Consider the following 22,131-nt stretch of genomic DNA (forward strand, 5'->3'; position numbering starts at 1 on the left):
GTGCACGGTGGGTTCCAAGAATGTTAACCGATCAGAATAAAGAGGCAAGGAAAACAATAGCCTCCCAACACTTGCAGCGCTTCCGTTTGGAGGGAGATGAGTTTCTGAAAAAAATTGTGACCGGGGACGAAACATGGGTGCATTTTTTTGAACCCGAATCAAAGAGGCAGTCAATGGAGTGGCGTCACACAAGCTCGCCGAGGAAGAAAAAATTCAAAACTGTGCGATCGGCAGGGAAAGTTATGGCAACAGTTTTCTGGGATACAGAGGGTGTGATTCTGGTTGATTTTTTGGAGCAGGGATGCACAATAAATTCTGTTCAATACGTCACAACCCTCAAAAAACTTAAAGCACGTCTTCAGCGAGTTCGCCCAACAAAATCAATGGCAGATGTTCTTCTTTTGCATGACAATGCAAGACCACACACCAGTCGTCACACCTCTGACGAGATTGTCAAAATTGGATGGGAAGTTTTGCCTCATCCCCCATACAGCCCTGACCTGGCACCATCAGACTTCCATCTGTTCGGGCCACTAAAAGAAGCTCATCGTGGGATTCATTTTGAAGATGAGGAGGCCGTCAAAACATCCGTGCGTCAATGGCTTAGGAAGCAGAGCTGTGATTTTTACCGTGCTGGGATACATGCCCTTGTTCAAAGATGGACCAAAACTGTAGAGATGGGCGGAGATTACATTGAAAAATGACAAAATGATCCTCAATGTTGTGGTTTTCAACCTATGTAATTGCATTTAAATTTCCTGACAATTAAACGTAGAAAAAAAAATAGGAGGCATTACTTTCTGACTGACCCTCGTACTATGCTTTGCGTTACTGCCTCATGGCTAGGGATAGTGTTATCCTCCTTTCCATCGAAAATGCTTCGCAGCGTGTTGTGATACCTGCGTCTCTGCGTGCTTCGGTCTTGCGCCTCCTTCACCAAGGGCACTGGGGTGTCTCTCGCACAAAATCTCTGACGCATTGTCATGTGTACTGGCCCGGCATTGACTCTGAAATCGCACACATGGTTGCTGCCTACGGCCCTTGTGCATCACAGGCCGCCGCCCCGGAAACATCTTTGTCACCATGGCCTTCGCCTGAGAAGCCCTGGGAGCGTATTCATGCTGACTTCGCAGGACCTTTTTCAGGTACTTATTGGCTTCTCGTTATTGACGCCAACTCTAACTTTCCTTTCATTGTCCGTTGCACGTCACCTACCACTGCGGCCACCACCAATGCTTTAGCCCGCATTTTCTCTTTGGAAGGCCTTCCCTCTTCTCTTGTTACTGATAATGGTCCGCAAATTGCCTCTTCCGATTTTGTGGATTTTTGTGCTCATTATGCATGTCAAGGCCCCTCCGTTCCATCCACAGGCTGAACGACTGGTCCGCACATTTAAGGCTCAGATGAGGAAACTCCTGACTTCTTCTGCTGATGATGAGCTTCTCCAATTTCTGGCTTCTTACCATTTCACCCCCATAGGCAACCACAGCCCCGCATGCTACTTCATTTTCTGCGGCCTTCCACCTCACGGCCACGGGTGCCTTCGGTTGGCCGGTTCGGACATGGGTGTTGCAGTGCGTCATTCGGACCAGCTTCGGCCTCGTGTACTGGCAACGCCTGTTCCGGATGCCGCTACACCACCTTTGGTTCTACCTGATGCTCAGGATACTGGAATCTCTCATCTCTCATTACTCACAATGCAGTCCTCTCACCATCGTATCAGTGCCAGCACAAGGACTGATGCCACCAGGAGACGTGCCCATGCAGGAACCAGATGACCATCATCTGTTGGAGCAACTCTACTCGCCTCCTTCTCCTATGGACGCGGACACATTGCCCATGTCTCCTGTTATAACAACCGGACTTGCCACATTGGGCAGATTGGTGCGCGGGGCCCCAGCAGATTCAACCCCCACGTCTCCTGTCATCTTGGCCCGTTATCATCGGGGACACTTCCGTCCGTACGGGAAGCCTCCTCCTCGAGACTTTACGGACAGTCAAACAACACCTATGGATGTTAGCAATCTACTACTAGCAATCTACCTCCATCGAGACCTGTGCAAAAAAGTGTTGTGACTCGCCGATCCTTCAAAGTGCCGCCGCGCAGCTACGCGCATCCTCTACATGAGGCGCTGTCTGCCAGCCATGCAGCAGCAGTGCCACCTAAGTGGCCAGCCAGCCAGTGGCTGCTTGACTTGGACTCAGTTATGATTTGACTGTTAAAGTGTATACATGTCTCACTCTGTGACTTTCACGTATTGCGTCTTCTTTGAAATATATTTGTTCAACTTGATGTTACACATACAATCTTACATTTTAAGATTAAAGATCGTACTATTAAGGTGATAGTTCTTCTGGTTATGTCCATTGTGTGCACTAAATAAAACCAATCTTATCACACTGTACACCTTTCGTCTTTATTTTTTAAAAGGCATATTCAGTGTCCTGAAATATATCCATATTCACGAGTATAGCAATTTGCTTTACATACTAGACACTCTACTTCCAGATCAGACGCAGTGCTGGCACTCTATCATTTTGTATAATACAGTAATGCTGCTCTAAATATGAGCTCATTTTTTGTCTTTAAAGCTGCTGTTCCGCTTCCAGTCTTTCGACCTTTCATTGGCACAGCACAGAGTATGAACACACATTTTCTTCATATTGTTCCAGACTACTGTACAAATTCCAATCATTATTACATTATATAAAATCTGAAAATACAATGCCTAGAATGCAAAGCAAAGTGGTACACATACAGATGCACATATCACAAATTATTTTATGTTCTGGACAACCACAGCTGTTGAAATGCACGATGTTAGGAAGAACTCCACTAACAACTGGTAAAATAGTTGTCTGTTAAACACAACCGGTTTAATGGCCTAAAAGCACATCATCAGGTGCAACATACATGGTAAAAAGCAAAGTCCAATGTCACCACATTTTATGGATATAAAACTCAATAAAGGAATGTGTAAAATACACTCACAAAGTTAAGAGGTGATAGGCATACCCATCGCTACTATTCAGTGAATATCGTCAATACTACAGTATGCAAAATATAAACAAGACGTCCTCCATTCTTTAAAATTTGCCTGCTCTCTAACAAGAAAAAAGGAAAAATATTTTATATTGAGCAGATGGTTCCAGATTGGCAATAAAAAGTTGTCTCTGCTAACATCATTAGTCGTGGCACTACGCAAATTACTATGTGGGAAGTATCACGTGGCAGTGTCTTACTAATGTGACGGCAGAGCAGCTCAGTGCAGGACAGGGCAAAAGCAGCCTGTAACAACAACAAAGAGAGACCAACTGGCTGGCAGAAAGGAAGCTATTCATGTGGGCAGCGTGATGTCATATACTCATGACTAGGATTGCTGGGCCCTGGTCCCATCTTTAGAAGTGAGAATACTAACACCTAATCGTACAAACAATTAAAATTTTGCAGAATGCTATGGTACTTTCATTACAATTGGTTATTCAATGTAAATTGTGTGTTTTCGTTTTTATATCTAAAATTTTCTTCTTCCTGTAACATATTCAGAATATGTCTTTTTCTTTTTTATGAAGTATTTATAAATTTTCTGAAGCTGTTTTGATGCCGTGCCCCTCTTTGCAAATATGCATTGTTAATGCAGATTGTGAGTTATTTAAAATAAGGTGTTTCTGACATCTTATTTGAAATGACCTACCACTTTGGTTTATATATTTCTTAGGCCAATCACTGAATGTAATGCAGTATACACCCACTTAATTATTTACCACAGTATTTTCCTTATAATGCTTGGACCACCTGAGCAGACAAAGGAACCTTGGCTTTTTGTAGAATAGCTTAGTTGGGTGCAACATCCAAAAAAATTGGCAGACGTACAAGATCTAAAACATTATTCTAGCGTATTTTACTTTTTTGGATCTAGGCAGAAAACTCAGGCACAAGGAAAAAGCTGTGGTAAATAAATGTAATGATGCAAGTGTGTACTGCATTACATGCAATGATTACCCTTATAGGGCAAACCAGTAGGTTATTTTAAATACGATACAGCGCACTTTCGCAAAGAGGGGCACAGCATCACAAGCCCTTCAGAAAATTTAAAAATACTACATAAAACAGAAAAAAGCCGTATTTTGAATATATTAGAGGATGCAGAAATTATTAGACATAAAAACGAAAACACACAGTTCATACTGAATAACCAATTGGAATTGAAGCACCATAGTATTCTGGCGAATTTTGATTGATTCTACAATAGGTAATAGTACATAATAAAATTCTGTATTATTCTCACTTGTAAAAGTAGTGACCCAGCGATCACAGTCATGAGTATATGACGTCACACAGTCCACATGGGTAGCTTTCGTTCCGCCAGCCACCTAGTCCCTCTTTGTCGTTTATGCAGGCCGCTTTTGTGTTGCACTGCCTTCACACTGCCACCCAATGCTTTCCACATCGTAATTTCCATAGTGTTGCAATTGATCATATTAGCAGTGATATTTTTTTTATCACCAATCCAGCCCCATTTTAAAAACTTTTAGCAACCACTCATTATAAAGTATTTTTCTTTTTTCTTCTAGATGCAGGCAAATTTTAAAGAATGGAGAATGACAACATTATATTTTACTTGTCATAGTGTTGACGATATTCACTGAACAGTACATTTTGACAAGGAGCAATGGGGCTGGGAATGCCTATCATGTTTGAACTTTGTGAATGTATTTTAGAATTCCTTTATTAATTTTAACATCCACAAAATGTGGTGACACTGTACTTTGGTTTTTACCATGTATGTTGCACCTGATGATGCGGTTTTTGGCCATGAAACCGATTGTGCTTTAGCAAACAACAATTTTACCAAGATATGCATATATTTCAAACCAATGATGAAGCCTTCAAAAAATAAAGGAAAAAGGCTTCTGGTACAGTACAATTGGTATTATTCAATTGCCTGTAGATGAACGTAATGTGGAAATTATCAACACAGTATTACAAGTAATTTAGCATGACAATTCAACAGAAGTTACAGATGTTCATCGTTTACATTTATGGAACGCTTTTATTGATTCTGATACAAGATCAGACCACAGTGCAGTGTTAGACAATGTCTAAACACCTGCAACTTCAAAATGCTGAGTCTTCCAAAAGATGCAAGTACCAGCGTGCTAAAGTAAAAGGAATTGTTCTTATTATTTGGGTACAGAAGCTACAACCTGGTAGTTGTTTGATGTTGTAGTGCTCCATAATTCTCAGCTTTTTCAGAAAATGCACTTGAAAATCAACATTGGATAAATATCAGCTATCAACTACTGACACTGGCCTTCCATAACTCTACACTGCCTGATGTTTTAGTTCATTTTTACTACTTTTTCTCCCCTATTTTTTGTTATGTGTAGAGATTTGGCTTTCAGCTCTCTAGTTCCCTTATCCATTACGGAAACCTCAGCACAATTCAACAGAGGATTTATGAAAAGAATTTTTTTCTGTGCTCAGATGGCAAGAAGTGGCAGTCGCCCTCTGCACACTAACCTCTGCAACTGAAGCGACACACAGTAATTTTTGCTCTTCCGGGCTCTTCTGATGATTTGTTTTCATTCTATTCATCTACTGAAAAGAATAATGTACTACATGACAGTTCAGTCCTTGTTTAACTGACTAGAAATAAAACAGTCAACTGAACTGCCCCACTCAATAAGCACTAAGACTGCTGCAACACTGACACGCTGTCAGTAATGTATCTTCAAACTTCTTACGAACTCATCTTATTCATTGTTTAAGTCACCTGAAATCTCTTCCACATTAATTAAGCTGGCAATTTAGCTGTAGCCCATCTGCATGCTGCAGTGGCTGAGTGGCTCATATGTGTGCAGAATGAGTGCAGTAGCACTGCACGGTGGGTAGCCTACGCTACATGCATCTAAATGCAGGCAAGCTAACAGGCAGTCAGCAGCCCCGTGAGATGGTGACGGAACGGCCCACTTCAAACTGGTCGCTCTAACTTCAGCAAAGTTCAGATAACATTTGGCCAGTAAATTATAGAGGTTTGTTGCTAAGTGAGTCAAGGGGGTTTTCTGGTCTAGAAGTTTCAAAAAATCGATTATTTTTATTGCATATTTTGAGATTATGGAGAATATGTGGGCGAAATCACTTTGCCTGTAAACTGTTTCATACAGTCAAAACACACGATCAGTGGACTGGCAGTTCTGTGGTAGAAGGTTACCCATACCGCTTTCCAGCACTATGGGCAACATTCTACCACAAGACTTCAATAGACGATGAACCTCGGCACGAGAATTGCTGTGAGAGCTTGTAAGATTGGAAGAAGGTTGGAAAAGATGGGACATTGAAGACTTACACGCACAAATCACCACTAGACGAAAATGTTCAGGAGACCTATCAAATGTCAATTTACTGGATAGATGTGTTGGAGCAAACACTCAAAACTCTAAGTTGATAAATTCATTGATTTGGACATTTTCTCCAAAACGCATATATTCTGGTAAAGATGTAGTCGAAACTGCAAACAATTTGGCTACAGTTATCTTTGACAACAGCTTCATGGGAACTGCACAGACAATGAATGCCCTGGGTATTCAACTTGGCAACACGGAATTCAAATTTTGCAGAAGGCACAATGTGGACTGCCTTGGATGCTCAGAGCACTGCTCATCTATGGCCCGTAAAGAAGCCAGATCTGCAGCCTGCGAGAAAGCAGGGCATGCAAACTAGATTTACGAGCTCAAGGAAGGTGTAGTGTATGCTCCACGCATCGCAGGCTGATGGTAAGCTATAAAAAACTGACAAATATCATATCCAAAACTTTAAACGCAATTTTCCAAAAGAAATTTTTTTTTCCCCTGGGTGTTTGGATTGTGGAAAAACTACTCAACCAATTTTGCTGTTGCACAACTATTTTTGTAGAGGATTGAACTGGCTATGGTTGGAACCTCTAAAACTAAAACAATTTTCATCTTTTTATGTGTTTGAATGCCCAAAAAACTAGATTTTTTTTACTTTTCTTTCAAATAGCCACCACTGTGCAAAAAAAGACATTTTTTCACTTTTATGAGATTCTGACCATAGTTTCTGAGGTTCTGACCATAGCTACGCTCATATATTTTAATAATTTTTTGATCTGATCTTTTCTGGCCACCCAATTACCTGAACCAGGTCCACCCACCTACCAGTCAACAGTGTGCATTACGATCTTCAGCACCATTTTGTTTAATAATCCCTCAATATTTTTGGCCAAAAAAAATTTTTAATGCAGCTAGAAGATAGATGAATAAAAGGTTATAAGCATTGCTTGACTTATCTTTTGGTATCGCCTTTAAAAAAAAAGTTGAAAATGAGGTAGAAAATCGGACCTCTAGACTTGAAAAACCCCTTAAGATGAATTATGGTTACAGAAACAACAATGCAGGAGAGAGCTGATAGACAAGATATGGATTTCTTAGATCTGTGAGTTCGGTATCACAGTCAGGCCAACAATCACAAGTGAGTAGTGTATGTGTGTGTGTGTGTGTGTGTGTGTGTGTGTGAGAGAGAGAGAGAACGAACATGCATACAACCAAGGGAGTTATCTTTTAGTCACCAGGAATATTGTTTATATAAGAGAGATCCAAGAACTTTTTCTGACTGTCCAGCCTTCTTGAAACAGTTTCTTTCAGAGCTTCTGATAGGTTGAAATCTTTACAGTTTGACTGTCATTTCAATCTATAGGGGTTAAAAAAGCACAATTCTGTCAATCAGGCAGAATTATCACAAAACATGTCATTGAATATACTACTTATGAATCCAAAAAATTCAATGGTATTACTACACTTGAGAATACACAAAATTTAGCTTCCCAGCTGGTTTTTACTTTACAGAACAAAATTCTACCATACAAACAAAGTGATAGAGGGGCCTGGGTGGGCTGCCCTTCCAGCTTAACCCTCCCCTACCTGTGCCCTTCTGTCCTGCCAGGGAAAGGAACAGCTATTTCACTTTTAAATGTGTCTATCATCAGTGCTGCAATTATCCCTCCTGTAGCTAAGTACTGGTTGGCAATTCCATCTCTGTAATGTTGCAGTTATGACACGACAACTCCCCATAACACTTAGTATTTGGCAGAGGGTTCACAGAATCAGTTTTGGACTATTTGTCATCTATTCCATTCTACAATATCAGTGGGAAAGATGAACACCTAAATCTTCCTGTGCACACTCTGATTTCTCTTATTTTATTATGATGATTTCTATCTATGTTGGTTGAGTCAATAAAACACTTCTGCTTGAGAGGAGAAAGTTGGCAACTAATTATGTGAAAATATCTCACTGCAACAAAAAGGCCTTTGTTTTATCAGCTGCAACCGCAAATCACATATCGTATTAGTGGCAGTTTCTCCCCTATTCCGTGATAATACGAAACAAGCTTCCCTCTTTTGAAGTTTTTTGATGTCTTCTGTTGATCCTACCTCGCAAAGACCCTTTATTGCTCCGTAATTCTCCAGAAGAAGACCGACAAGTGTCATTCAGGCAGTGTCGTCGTAGATTTGTTGCATCTTCTAAGGGTTCACGAAATAAAATACAGTCTTCAGTTTGCTTTCCCCGTGACTGTTCCAATTTAAGCTTTTTGTAATTGTAATTTCTAGGTATTTAGTCAAATTGATGACCTTTAAATTTGTGTTATTGATCAAGTAACCACAATTTAATGGAATTGTTTCATTATTTGTGTGGAGAACCTATCATTTACAGCCAACTGCCAGTTTTCATATCATGAAAATATCATGTCTAAATCATCTTGCAATTTGTGTTGATCTGATGACATTACTACACGGGAAACAACATCAGTGTAAACAATCTAAGAAGACTGCTCATATTGTTTCCTAAATAATTTATGTAGCGGACTGTGTGCGCTGATATGAAACTCCACTGCAGAGTGAAAATCTCATTCTGGAAACATCCCCCAGGCTGTGGCTAAGCCATGTCTCTGCAATATCCTTTCTTTCAGGAGTGCTAGTTCTGCATGGTTCGCAGGAGAGCTTCTGTAAAGTTTGGAAGGTAGGAGACGAGATACTGGCAGAAGTAAAGCTGTGAGGACCGGGCGTGAGTCGTGCTTCGGTAGCTCAGATGGTAGAGCACTTGCCCGTGAAAGGCAAAGGTCCCGAGTTCGAGTCTCGGTCGGGCACACAATTTTAATCTGCCAGGAAGTTTCATATCAGCGCACACTCCGCTGCAGAGTGAAAATCTCATTCTACAACAGTTGGTGTTGCACATCAACACATTTCTTCCTAATTAAAAACTCATCCACTTTAAACTCTCCAGTAAGGGACAAGAGACTGACAAACAATTCAACTGAGCCTGTGGTGGAACATGTCGTTCATCGACAATAACAAGTTTCACTTCTTCCTTGCAAGCAGATGAAAGATGTTTGTGTAAAAACGTTATTTAGGTAATTAGTATGTAGAGAATTTCCCACTGTGCATGCTAGATGTTTGTGTAGATGAAAGATGTTTGTGTAAAAACGTTATTTAGGTAATTAGTATGTAGAGAATTTCCCACTGTGCATGCTACGGATTGACGTACACACAGATCTGGGGAAGTACGTACAAGCACAGAATGTCTCTAAGGCATGGAAGTGATTGAACACCTCCACCTGCTGTAAAGGCGTTGCTTAAGCTTTGCCGTCATGGCTTGGCAATGTCTTGGAAATAGAGGAGCAGATGGACAGGCAATAACATCAACATCTGATAAACAACTGAAGAGATATAATGTGAACAGCATTCTGTTCTAACATTCTATTTGGATATCATCGAGGTGACAGATCATCTGTGGAAGTAACGAACCATATTGACTTAGTCCACCTACAGAAAATGGATGTTAAATTCCAAGCTGCAGTAAAACTAAGTGACCACAGACTCTGACCACTGTGTACTGTATTGGTGCAGTGCCATAATAGTGCACACGTTACACGATAAGAGGTTTAGACACACTAATTGCACACTTTTTCTCAGCCCCTCTCTGATCTGTGGAACTTGGCCAACTTTGGGCCACTCCAGAATACTTCCAGTTGCCACCAACATTAGCTACATCAATATTATTTACAAAAGTGAGTGAAGAGGCTTTACGAGTAACTTATTCTTCCACTGACTCGCCATCAACTTTTGAGTCACTTCTGTGACTCGTGAACCTTTCTTTTATAAGCTATGAGATGGCTGCCCTGTGGGGGGAGGTGAGGCTCGTCCGAGCAGTCAGTGCACTACAAGACGACTGGAAGATTCTGCCCCAGTGGGCCTCCGTAAAAGAGTGCGATTAGTACAGATTCTGGGGCAACACCACCAAGACAGTTCATCACATGGAGCAGTAGCAAAGATCAACTTGCAATAGCTCATCAAACTGGCATTTTTCCTGTACCAAATCATTACATACTGTCATGTAACAATGTACATGCAATATTAACAGATTTCCCAGTAAAGGGGGACAACAAAGGAAAGAAACGCATGCCTGGGGGCAAAGGGAGGGTGGGTGGGGACAAGGCGCCTATTTCTGAGTACTGGAGCAAGGGGTTGAGTGCACAAGTACCTTCCCCCCACCCCCACCTTCCAAGTCAGTGGAAAAGAGGTTGTCCAGCACTTGTTTCCAATGCAGTTCTTCAGTCACATAGTTTGACAACAGGAGGACATCGTGGAAAAAAATGATCATCTGAGGCAAAGTCAAAGGGAAAACAATGTAAGGAAGACCACCGAGATGACAGACTGACCAGGTAAAGGAGAAGATGCACCAAACAAGGGACTACTCTGAGATGCAAAACACTGGGAAAAATGGAGACAGACTGTCAAGAGGATTGTGTGATGGGTCACCAACTTTCAACTATGAAAGACGGAATGTCAATTATGTGACTGTGGCCTCTACGACGACATGAGCAGCAATATCACAAAACCATAAACTGCAGTCTAAATACGCCACGGTCTGGCTGCTGTCCAATTCAGGTCTGTGCTGGTAGACGTTTTTCCTTCTTACAAGCAAATAACACAATCTTCTCAGAAACAACTGACATTCAAATATGATTTTTGAATGTGAAATCCACTGAGTAATAATTCTTCACATACAGAATGTAGAAGACATGGCTCTTATCTACTTTCTGCAAAATGCTAATCACCTGTATATCTACGTGCAAAATGGGCATTTGTGGCATGTCGCCTTTAAAATATCTCTGCGATTCATCAGTACAAGCTAACTGAAGGTTCACACAGAAGTGCGGAGGAACTATTTGCCGATGTGTTTCTCAATGTTACCTACTACACTCTGCACACTTTTCAAGGGACAGGGTGCTCTCTTCTTTTAGCATAGGCCATTTCTCAAAAGTTTGTAATTCTTAGGAGTATCGTATTGTGATTATTGTGAAGTGCTGTGTCGAAATGTTAAATTATCTCACAGAGCGATCGTACGCTCCTTTTACCTGTGAAAGATGCACAACATTCCATTAATTTGTCACTGCTAAAATGATGTCTGCCCTGCCTGGTGTCAAGTACAAAGGCATGCTGCCCCAATGGCTAATACCACAATTACAGAAATAGAGTGGAGACTTCATTTCACAACAAGACCGTGCCCCACCACACTTTCTTTCAGATGTTCTTGATTACCTCAATGCCAGACTGCCTCAGTATTGGATCCGACTCACTTTTCATTGTCATTCAGTTCTTCTTATGGGGTTGTGTCAATGACTGTGTGTTCCTGCCTCCACTACCACTTAATTTTTGGAGAGCTTCAACAAAACATAATTAATACAGTCACTAACTTTCATTAGGCCATTGGGGAGTGTTTACGCAGATAAGGAAAAACACATTCGCGGATTTCCCAGTTAAAAATACACTTTTCCCTGGGTGAAAATACACATTTTCCCAAGTGAAAAATCATATTTTCCTGAGTAAAAATACACTTTTTCCCCAGATGAAAATACACTTTCTCCGTGGTAAGTGACAGTACACTTTCCCTCCTAATTGTAAAACTTACCAATCCTTTGAATGATAAATGTTTTATATACTGGTGTAGAACTTCCCAGCACTTTAAGAAACGAAACCCATAAAAGAAGAAAAAACGTGTTTCAGAAAGAACTCTGATGAGCAGGAACTTGTATGCTGCTTATTTTCATATTACAAAAGTATAAACACGAATTTCACCAAACACAGCACGTTATTCCAAAGCTTTGAAACCAAGACTGCAATGCACTTTTGTCAGCCAATCATAGCTCATATCACATAATCTCGACAGCAAATGACAGCAGATATTCAGAGCATAGGACTCATGATGTAGACAGCTGACAGCGACATCGCTGTTAAGTAGCACAAACACTCAAATAGGAAAAGTTAATGGTTTAAATTAATATAGATGTTGTGTAGCTACTAGAAAAGCAAAGCTTTCATATATATTGCTGGTCTTTTTTGCGTGTGTTGCCCTTTAAGATACATCAAACAGAAATGTGCCACTAAAATTTTAAATAGTGATATAAATAGGAAGAGGTATTCTGCCTTATTCAAAACACCTTTTCAGTTTCGTTTTATCCATATTTCAGCACTTTTTCATGCTATCTTCAGTGGGTTATTTTATATTCTTACTTTAAAATCGTTATTACATATTAACATTTAGAGAAACTTTTGATACAAAATATTTACAATTGTGAATGAATAATTGTTGTAAAATATTAAGCATTATTTGCAGTGATTGTGTGCCCAGACTAGCTACCAACATAAATACCCAATAGCTTCGTGTAAGGTATGTAAACTACTAATGCATACGTCCACTCTTTTGCCAATCAAGCTATAACTAGAACTTTAGACACGATTTAATAAACAACATACAATACATGAGGTCATTAATACATATATCAACTGTGAACTGTAAACAAATTAATGTATAATATTTTACAACAATTATTCATTCACAATTGTAAATATTTTGTACCAAAAGTTTCTCTAAATGTTAATATGTAACAACAATTTCACAGTAATAAAATAAAATAACCCACTGAAGATAGCACAAAAAGTGCTGAAACATGTCTGGGTAAAACAAAACTGAAAAGATGTCTTGCATAAGGTGGAATTCCTCGACCTATTTTCATAGCCAGCCTGGACATAAGAAGAACTACAGCACCACAAGATGATTAATGATATAAATGTTTGGTCTCCTTACCCAAAATTTTTCAAAGTGGCTGGTCCTCAAATTGTTATGTTTCAAATTAGAGTCAAATGTTCCGCGATTTAAGAAATTCGTCACACGTAATCCATCTCCCATAAAAGGAAATTTACTTTGAAAGTAATGGTTCTCAAACCACCACACGCAATACCTTTCCCTTGACCTGTTAAAAATGTAAACAGCTGTGACATCACGCTCATACAAAGCAGTTTGTTGTTATGAAATATTGCACAGTCTTCATCCTAAAGCCTTTGACATGTTTTGTTGTTAGCAGACACTTGTGTGTGCACTTTGTTTTTTGTTGTGAGGGGTGCATTTTCTTTGCAGTTTAAGTTTTATTTTGGTATTTTTCTCACAGTTATGTTTTGCTGCTGCAGCATTATTCTGCAGTTGTGAGCTAAACTAAAAATTCTTTGTTAGAGTATTAGTTCTTGCCAGACAACATTACAAATATTTAATTGAAAATTAAAACAATGAAAAATTCCTAGAATCCTAAAAAATTCCCAGGTTTTTCCCCAGATGGAAAAATTACTGCATTTTTCCTAGATTTCCCGGCTGTCGCAGGACGCATACACCACAGTTATGCTGTACAAGCCAAGTTACTGTAACTTAACCAAGTTACTGGAACATAATCTATCACACAGTATGCCGCGAGACTTCACAAGCTCAATCAATGTTCCCTACCAATTTTATTTATTTATTTATTTATTTATATACTTGTTCCATAGATCTGTACATGTGAACAAGTCACTCAGATGTGGAACGTGTCAATGTACATAATAAAATACATAGAATAAAGACATTGTTATAGTATTAATAACAGTGCACAAAAGTCATGCTTATTAGCTTAAAAACTAGTCAACATAAATGTGAAGATAGCAGTTTCATATTTAGGGCATTATTGCATCTATTTTAACCTTGAACAGTAATCAAAACTTCCCACTTTGGGTTTAAAAGTGACCCAAAAATGGAAATGAGAAAAAGAGGAATTTTTACATTAGGGCATTATTACATTAGTTTAACAGTAAACAGTGTCAAAAAATTTAAAAACATCTTTCCAATCTGGGTTTTACTTATTTCTCTGAAAGAATTCCTCTAGTGAATAAAGTGAGGTCTCAAGTAAATAATTTTTCCAGCTACGTTTAAATACTGATGTACTACTCCTTATACTTTTGATGCTGTTGGGTAGGGAATTGAAAATTTTCATTCCAGCGTACTTTACCCCTTTCTGAATAAGTGTCAAGTTCTTTAACTCACAGTGGAAATCCTCTTTTCTTCTGGTGTTATGTTCATGATGTAGGCAATTCGTTTCATACAGAGTGGGGTTATTTATTATGAAGCACATCAGTGAATATATGTACTGAGATGTTGCTGTCAGTATTTCAAGTCGTTTAAAAAGATTTCGACATGAGGTTCGTGGGGGTTTATAGACTCTAGAACATCATTTGTGAATGAGAAAATTGCGTTATCTATTGAAACTCCCTTTTGAAAACCAAACTGCTGACTGTTAATGATGTTCAGGTCACCAAGGTGCCACAATCCTGTTGTACAGAGCTTTTTCTAGGACTTTTGAAAATGTTGTTAATAGAGAGATAGGGCGATAGTTTGACACATTTGTAGCATCCCCTGCTTTGTACAGGGGCCTTACAACAGAGTATTTCATTCTGTCTGGAAACACTCCTTGTTGCATGGATGTGTTGCAGATGTGAGACAAAACTTCGGTCACTTCACTACAGCAAGCCTTCAGCAGCTTGCTTGAAATATCGTCAATACCAGCAGAATGTTTATTTTTCAAAGACTGTATGATTTTTTTGATTTAAGTGAGAGTAATGGGAAGCACACTTATTTGACTGAAAGGTTCTGGAAAATTATTTTTCATTATACAGGCAGCTTTATCTACAGAACCATGGCAACCTATCTGTGTTGGGACAGTTAAAAAATGTTGGTTAAAGATTTCAGCAATTTCCTCACTATTAGTTATCTCTGAGTTGTCAACAGTTAAAACAATATTTTTGTCTTTGGTGTAGTTTACAGTCCCTGTTTCTCTCTTTATCACATTCCAGATTGTTTTAATTTTATTTTCAGAATTAGTAATTTCAGATGCTATACACATACTTTTAGAGTTTTTAATTACAATGGACAGGTAGATTGTGATAATCTCTGTTCTATCAGAATGGATAATCCTCACACCTGTTAATGACAGTCTCTTGCATACTATTTGCTCTAGACCCCAAAACAAAAGCCTCTGTGACTGAAGTCACCTCAAAATGTGGGGCTTTCAAATACCTATTCCACCAATGTTTTGTATCAATGTGCAGGTTAAGTCTATAAGACTCTGAAGCACTACAAAGCAATTAAACAGAAAACAAAACATGCCTGATACCGGGCACACTACACTTGGAACTAACACTGCGTGGTGACTGTAAAAATGGCACATAAATCAAGTATCAATAATTTATGTTACAATAAAAAGCTGTACCGAAGACCCAGATTCACAGAGAATGACTTCTCACAGTTTACAATTAACAGTTCCTTCTGGCAGTTGATAAATTTCCAAAACAATAATTTTCACATAGTAACTAAGGAACTAAAACAACTAATTAACAAAAACTGATACTAAAACAGCCCAAAATAAACAAATGAGTTGTTTACCCTTCACAATTGACTAATGCCTAGTACAAGGTATTACTTCAGTAATGTTGCCAACCCTCTTACCTCACCATGGAAATTTTGGTCCAAAGTTGGTTATATAAGCAAAACCATACAAGAAGTATAGCTAAAAAGTAACTTTGCCTGTTTTAAGGCCAGTCATTAAATTTACAAATAGGTGACAAAATTACTCAGCAGAAACTAACCTCTACAAAACTGTTGGAGATGTACAGCACTTTAAGATCTTGCTTGCTGAGTGTTTTCAGTTCCACAGCACACATGTTCACAAAGAACATTATGTGGTTATTTTCCATACTAAACTGTAAGAGAAGTTCAAAGTATAGACATGAGTGTAGTTACAAACAGAACAGTACAAAACTGTTCCGCAAAATTTACAAAGAATCTTTTAGCAAGCAGTGGCAGACAGACACACACACATGAAACAAATCAGAGGCATATATTTGACAACACTTGATACAATGGCTGCCTTTTATGTATTTATAAAAACAGTTGAAAAAGAACATTTTTATGTACAAATCATTCTATTGTTGCTCAAAATACGTGTCTATAAAATTTATGCACCTTTGCATTTGTTCGATCCAATTGGATTCAATAGCTTTCTGAGTAGATGGAAATCACTGTCCACGTAATTTTTTACTTACACAAAACAAACAAAAATAACTTTTTAGGTCATAATACAACTAAAGAGATGTAAATATGATGTTTTTCTCTGTCAAATAATCAACTATTTGACATTTTGAGTCAGATGGCATTTCCGTGATAAAGAATGATGCAAAATTTTGGGTGGTTTTCCCTATTTTAAATGACTACAAACAATATTGTTGTATAACATTCAGTGTTAACTTATGTCCTCTAAAGAAATGTCAAGGTAGCCCAGTATGACTAGAGAAATAAGTCGTCTCTCTCTCGGAATTGCTTCACCAAGAAACTACTTTTGTTACTTTTATTAGGACACACTTGATTGCTGCAAACTTATCAGCTCATACAAATATGACGGCTGACTAAAAAGTTCTCAGCCTCACCCAGAGATCACAGCACTACTTGCGTGATATTTTCCCCCTTATGTTGGTACACATGTTACAGACACCATGTAACATTGCAAGTTGACTGTAGGCGGTCGTTTGAAGTAGTTGTGGTGTGTGTGGTGTTGAAAATGGAAAAAAATGAAAATTGTACAGTGATTAACTCATTCATAGAAGAAGGAGTAACACTGACCAAAACTCATTTGTGGCTTGTAAATATGCATAACGGCTCTGTACCTTCAATTTCCACTGTGAAGAAATGGGCTGCAGAGTTTGAACACGGCCTTGAAAGTGTCCAAGATAATTCACAAGGAAGATGTCCAAAAACTGCAAATGCACCAGAAATCAATGACAAAGTCCATGGTATGATTTTGGAAGACCGGCGTATAAAGGCGATTGAAATTGCTAATGCTCTAGGGATATCAAAGGAATGTGATGGTCACATCTTCCACTAGGAACTGAATATAAGAAACCTTTGTGCAAGATGGGTGCCACGTATGCTCACTGAGGATCAAAATTGCATTCACATTACACTTTCCGAAAAGTGCTTGGTGCGTTTTAAGAAAAACAGAAGTGACTTTTTGTGTTGACAGTCATGACAGTGGATGAAAAATGGCTTTACCACTACACACCCAAATACAAACAGCAGACTATACAGTGAATGCAAGCTACAAAGATGGCAAGGACACAGCCATCGGAGGGAAAGAGCATAGTGTTGGTGTTCTGGAATGCAAAAGGAATTTTATTGAGAATGCAAAAGGAATTTTATTGATTGTCTGTTTTGGAAAAGGTAAAACCATAACTGGAGAATACTGCTCTCAACTTCTCACAATATTGGATGCAAGCAGTTGTGAAAACAAACAGCCTAAAGAAGAAAAAAAAAAATCATCTTCCATCAGGACAACGCACCTGCCCACGAAAGGGTCTTGCCAATGGGGAAATTGCATGATTTGTTCTATCAAGTGCTGGAACATCCACCATATTCCCCAGATTTGGCTACCTCAAACTTCCACCTGTTCTCAAAACTGAAGACATTCCTCACTGGTCAGGACTTTCTATCCAATGGAGAAGCCACTGTGGCTTTACATGGATACTTTGCAGCACTCTGGAAGAACACTACAGAGAGGGAATAACAGCAATCTAACAATGCTGGATGAAATATACTCTTTGATAGCATAAACTGTCGTATTCACTATCAGGCTCAGAACTTTTCAGACGGCCCTTGTATAAGTGAGATGAGCCTCCTGCTACAGGGTTGCTTATGAATTTTTCCTTTCCCAAGTCAAAATTTTTGAGCAATTTATTTCGCTAACTGACGTGAGTCTCATTTTTAAGTTTCGATCGTACTGTGCAACACCCACAGGGAACAGATATTTTTTCTGAAAGCAATCGATTACAAAAAGTTGAACAAAGCAATTTGAGGTATCACTGTAGAGTTAGGCTATTATGCAAGTCTTTAAAGAAAATTCAGCAAAAACTTTTACACTTTTTGTCTACACAATTTTGTTAAACACTCACTGTAAACAAAATAATCAGGCAAATTCAAAGCTTCCATTGTTTCAAAAATAAAAATGAGAAGTTTTAAACCATAGTCATGTCACATCTCAACAGCACTACATAGTGGTGATTTGCAAAAACTTAAAAAGGAGACGAATTTGTTCTGCAAATGGTAAAGCAATGAGTCAGTGACAGACACTTTGCCAGAGTTCACTTCTGTGTTAACTTCCCCATACTCTCGAATTTACCTCTGCAGCACTCTAAAACTTCCTTCCCAGACCTGCGGTGAGCTGAAACTGGATTTGTGGTACACGTCATGTGGGTACATGACTTCTCACCCCTAGATGAGTTCAATCCACCTGCTTATTGTTGTTTCCATTTCTTAACTGGACTGAAATACAAGCAATAATCAGTTCACACAGACAATGTATGTGAATGGTACAGTAATAGATGAAAAATACACAGCTAATATTAAAACTTAATCTATTATTATTTCTGAAAATACTATGTACATCTACATTTATACTCAGAAAGCTATCTTGCACTGTGTGGCAGAGAGTTCACAGTGCACAGAAAGAACTGCTGTCAGCCAGAATGTAATTTCACTCTGCAGAGCAGAGTGTGTGCTGATTTGAAACTTCCTCGCAGATTAAAACTGACTACTGGACCAGAACTTGCATCTGTGGCCTTTACTTTTCACAGGAAAGTCCTCTACCATTTGCGGTATCCACCAGCAAGTTTCGACGGTGCACACTCTGCTGCAGAGGAATTTCTTTTTAAAACAATCCCCTAGAATGTGGCTGAGCCATTTCTCCACAACATTCTTTCTTCCGGCAGTGCTCATCTTGCAAGGTATGGAGTGCAACTTCTGTGAAGTATGGAAGGTGCGAGAGGCAGTAGTGGTGGAAGTAAAGCTGTAAGGTCAGGTTGTGACTCAGGCTTGGATAGCTCTGTTGGTAGTTGCATGCGTGCGTGCGTACGCGCGCGCGCGCGCGCGCGCGCCCACACACACACACACACACACACACTCTCTCTCTCTCTCTCTCTCTCTCTCTCTCACTCTCTCTCTCTCTCTCTCTCTCTCTCCACACACACACACACACACACACACACATTCTCTCTCTCTTTCTTCCTACATGCTGCTCCATTTCTCTCTCTCTCTCTCTCTCTCTCTCTCTCTCTCTTTCTTCCTACATGCTGCTCCATTTCCATGTTGTCAACAAACAGCCTTCTGAAATTTTTAGACAATTATTCACTAGACTGATTACGTATGTTAACAGTGTTGGTGCTACAATTCTTGCTTGTGTATGCTTGAAGCAACTTCTCCAGCTACTTCCCTCTGATGAGCACAGGATATTGATCTGTGGTTGTTATGCAATCTACAATCTGAAGAAAATGCTGGTCTAATACTCCACAAACTTTACTGTGTTTGTAGTAACACAACAAACACTTTCCATTATAATGGTTAAACATGATCTTCTAGAGCAGCAACACTTTGACACAACTCTGTATGGTCATTTCAGAAATTTCACACTACACTTGTCACGAATACCTTTACAAATCACCATTATAGGGAATCTTTTTAGATTTAGCTACACTTTAAGGATAACAAAAGTATCTAACAAAAAAAAAATAATTCATCAGTTGGTCAAAAATCCGAATTGTATTTTATTGCAGGTCTAGATTTCAGCTATTGAACAGATAAACACACACACACACACACACACACACACACACACACACCACGCTGTTCTAAAAAATTCATGAAAATATACAGGAATCAGTAACTGAAAAATTTAAACTAAAACCACATTGCACAATAGTAGTGACAACATATTAGGTACCAAATGATTGAAATGGAGTCACACCATACTCAACAAGCTTGTGACAACGCATTGCTACATGACTTTAACATCTACACAGCCAGATTCTAATTAAGGCTTTTGAAATGTACGAGTACCACAGGCATTGCACACAACCGTTCCAATGGAATCAAAGTTGGTAAAAATTCTGTCATATTGAGCATGTGAAACATATTACAGACATAAGAGTCTTAGGATCAGGTTTGCTAATATCATCCAGCACATCATGAATCGAAACATGACTGCGTCGCGTCGTTTCATGATTCGAGGGTCAGCAACTGTTAAAAAAAAAGGGGCCCCCCGGGTCCCAAGGTCGCGATGGCGGCGTCACTGTCCCGCCGAGATAATTTATCCTTTTAGGACAATTATCTGAGCAAGCACCCACGCCAGCAAAAGGTTGGCGCGTGTAAAAGTTGTCTTTTTGGAGTGACAGCCCAACACGTGCTGTTCAATAATGTAATGTATATAAAAGGCGGCAATTATTTATTTATTTTAGTCAGCAAAATGTCTTGGGTAAATCAGTATTTAAGTACGGGCAACCATGGCTCTATACAATACGACGGAGGTGTTTTATATCCGGGACCAGAGGAAGACATTGAAATGGCGGAAAGAATTCCATTAACAAATGTTAGTTGTTCACGTAGCAGTAATGATATTCGAACAGTGCAAAGAGAAGATGCTGCTAATCGTATACGGTATGGAGAGAATCCAGCATACGACGATTTGGATACGAGTGGCGAAACAGTTGAATTTGAACGTGTGCCAGAAACAATTATCTGAGCAAGCACCCACGCCAGCAAAAGGTTGGCGCGTGTAAAAGTTGTCTTTTTGGAGTGACAGCCCAACACGTGCTGTTCAATAACGTAATGTATATAAAAGGCGGCAATTATTTATTTATTTTAGTCAGCAAAATCATGAAACGACGCAGTCATGTTTTCGATTCATGAGGGTCAGCAACTGATAAAAAAAATGGGGCGCCCCAAGGTCGCGATGGCGGGTGGGTCAGCAACTGATAAAAAAATGGGGCCCCCCAAGGTCGCGATGGCGGCGTCACTGTCCCACCGAGATAATTTGTCCTTTAAGGACAATTATCTGAGCAAGCACCCACGCCAGCAAAAGGTTGCCCGACACGTGTTGATAACAGGAGTTGTTTTAACCGGCTGTATCCGAATTTTAGTATATAAGGAGGATGATTTGGAGCACAGCACATCATGTCCTCTGAACCGATAACGTCGACATCTGCGAGCAGCAGCAGCAAGTGTGTGTGTGTAACCTTCTTTCAAGATGTATACTGTAATCTTCGACTGTCAAGGCTTCAAGACATGTGCGAATGAATTTGTTCCTAAGGACTTAGCATTCCAAATGCTGTGCGATGCTGGAACAGTGTTTGCCTCTGGAAGTTACATTCTTCAATGTACAACACCGTATTACGAACTTGATATCGAATCAGCAAAATGGTTGGCAGAGAACCATCATCACTACAACATTAATTCAGTTGGAGTCTCGCTGGATAGTACATTAAACTCCATCAAATCAATGGTACCAACAAATTGCAGTGTACTCGTTAAAGGTACTGAAAAAGTGAAATGGGTAAGAGAGTTCTTACCTGACTGCCTAATAACTAATGTGGAGGAGAAAGGCTGCCCTTCACTACATTCTCTACGTAAGCTGAATGGTATTGGCAGGTACCAACCAGTAACTGCAAAATTGAATACAAATCTGCTGGTGAAGTGGTACAAAGAGTACTACTTAAAAAATTATGCCGAACAGTGTGGAGTAAAGAGTGTAATGGACCCTCACAAAAGCAGGCAAGTGTGATCTGTTAGACAATTGTGAATCATGTGAAAACTGTGAAGCTTATTTTCATTTCGTAGTATTCACGCCTTTTTTGTAAATGCTTTAAAATTCCT

The 22,131-nt window shown here is 39.4% G+C and overlaps 1 long non-coding RNA gene across 1 annotated transcript in view; it reads right to left on the reverse strand.

Moving 5' to 3' along the window:
* LOC126210597 (uncharacterized) overlaps positions 1-19,344 on the reverse strand; it is a 32,170-nt gene extending 12,826 nt beyond the window's left edge. Inside the window, exons 1-2 of the long non-coding RNA XR_007540710.1 lie at positions 18,608-19,344; positions 16,026-16,139 (exon numbers count right to left, since the gene is read on the reverse strand). This is a non-coding gene — a long non-coding RNA (uncharacterized LOC126210597). The remainder of the gene's footprint in view (positions 1-16,025; positions 16,140-18,607) is intronic.
* Between the last annotated feature and the right edge of the window lie 2,787 nt (positions 19,345-22,131).

This window comes from Schistocerca nitens, chromosome 10, assembly GCF_023898315.1.
Source record: "Schistocerca nitens isolate TAMUIC-IGC-003100 chromosome 10, iqSchNite1.1, whole genome shotgun sequence".
NCBI classification, from domain to species: domain Eukaryota; kingdom Metazoa; phylum Arthropoda; class Insecta; order Orthoptera; family Acrididae; genus Schistocerca; species Schistocerca nitens.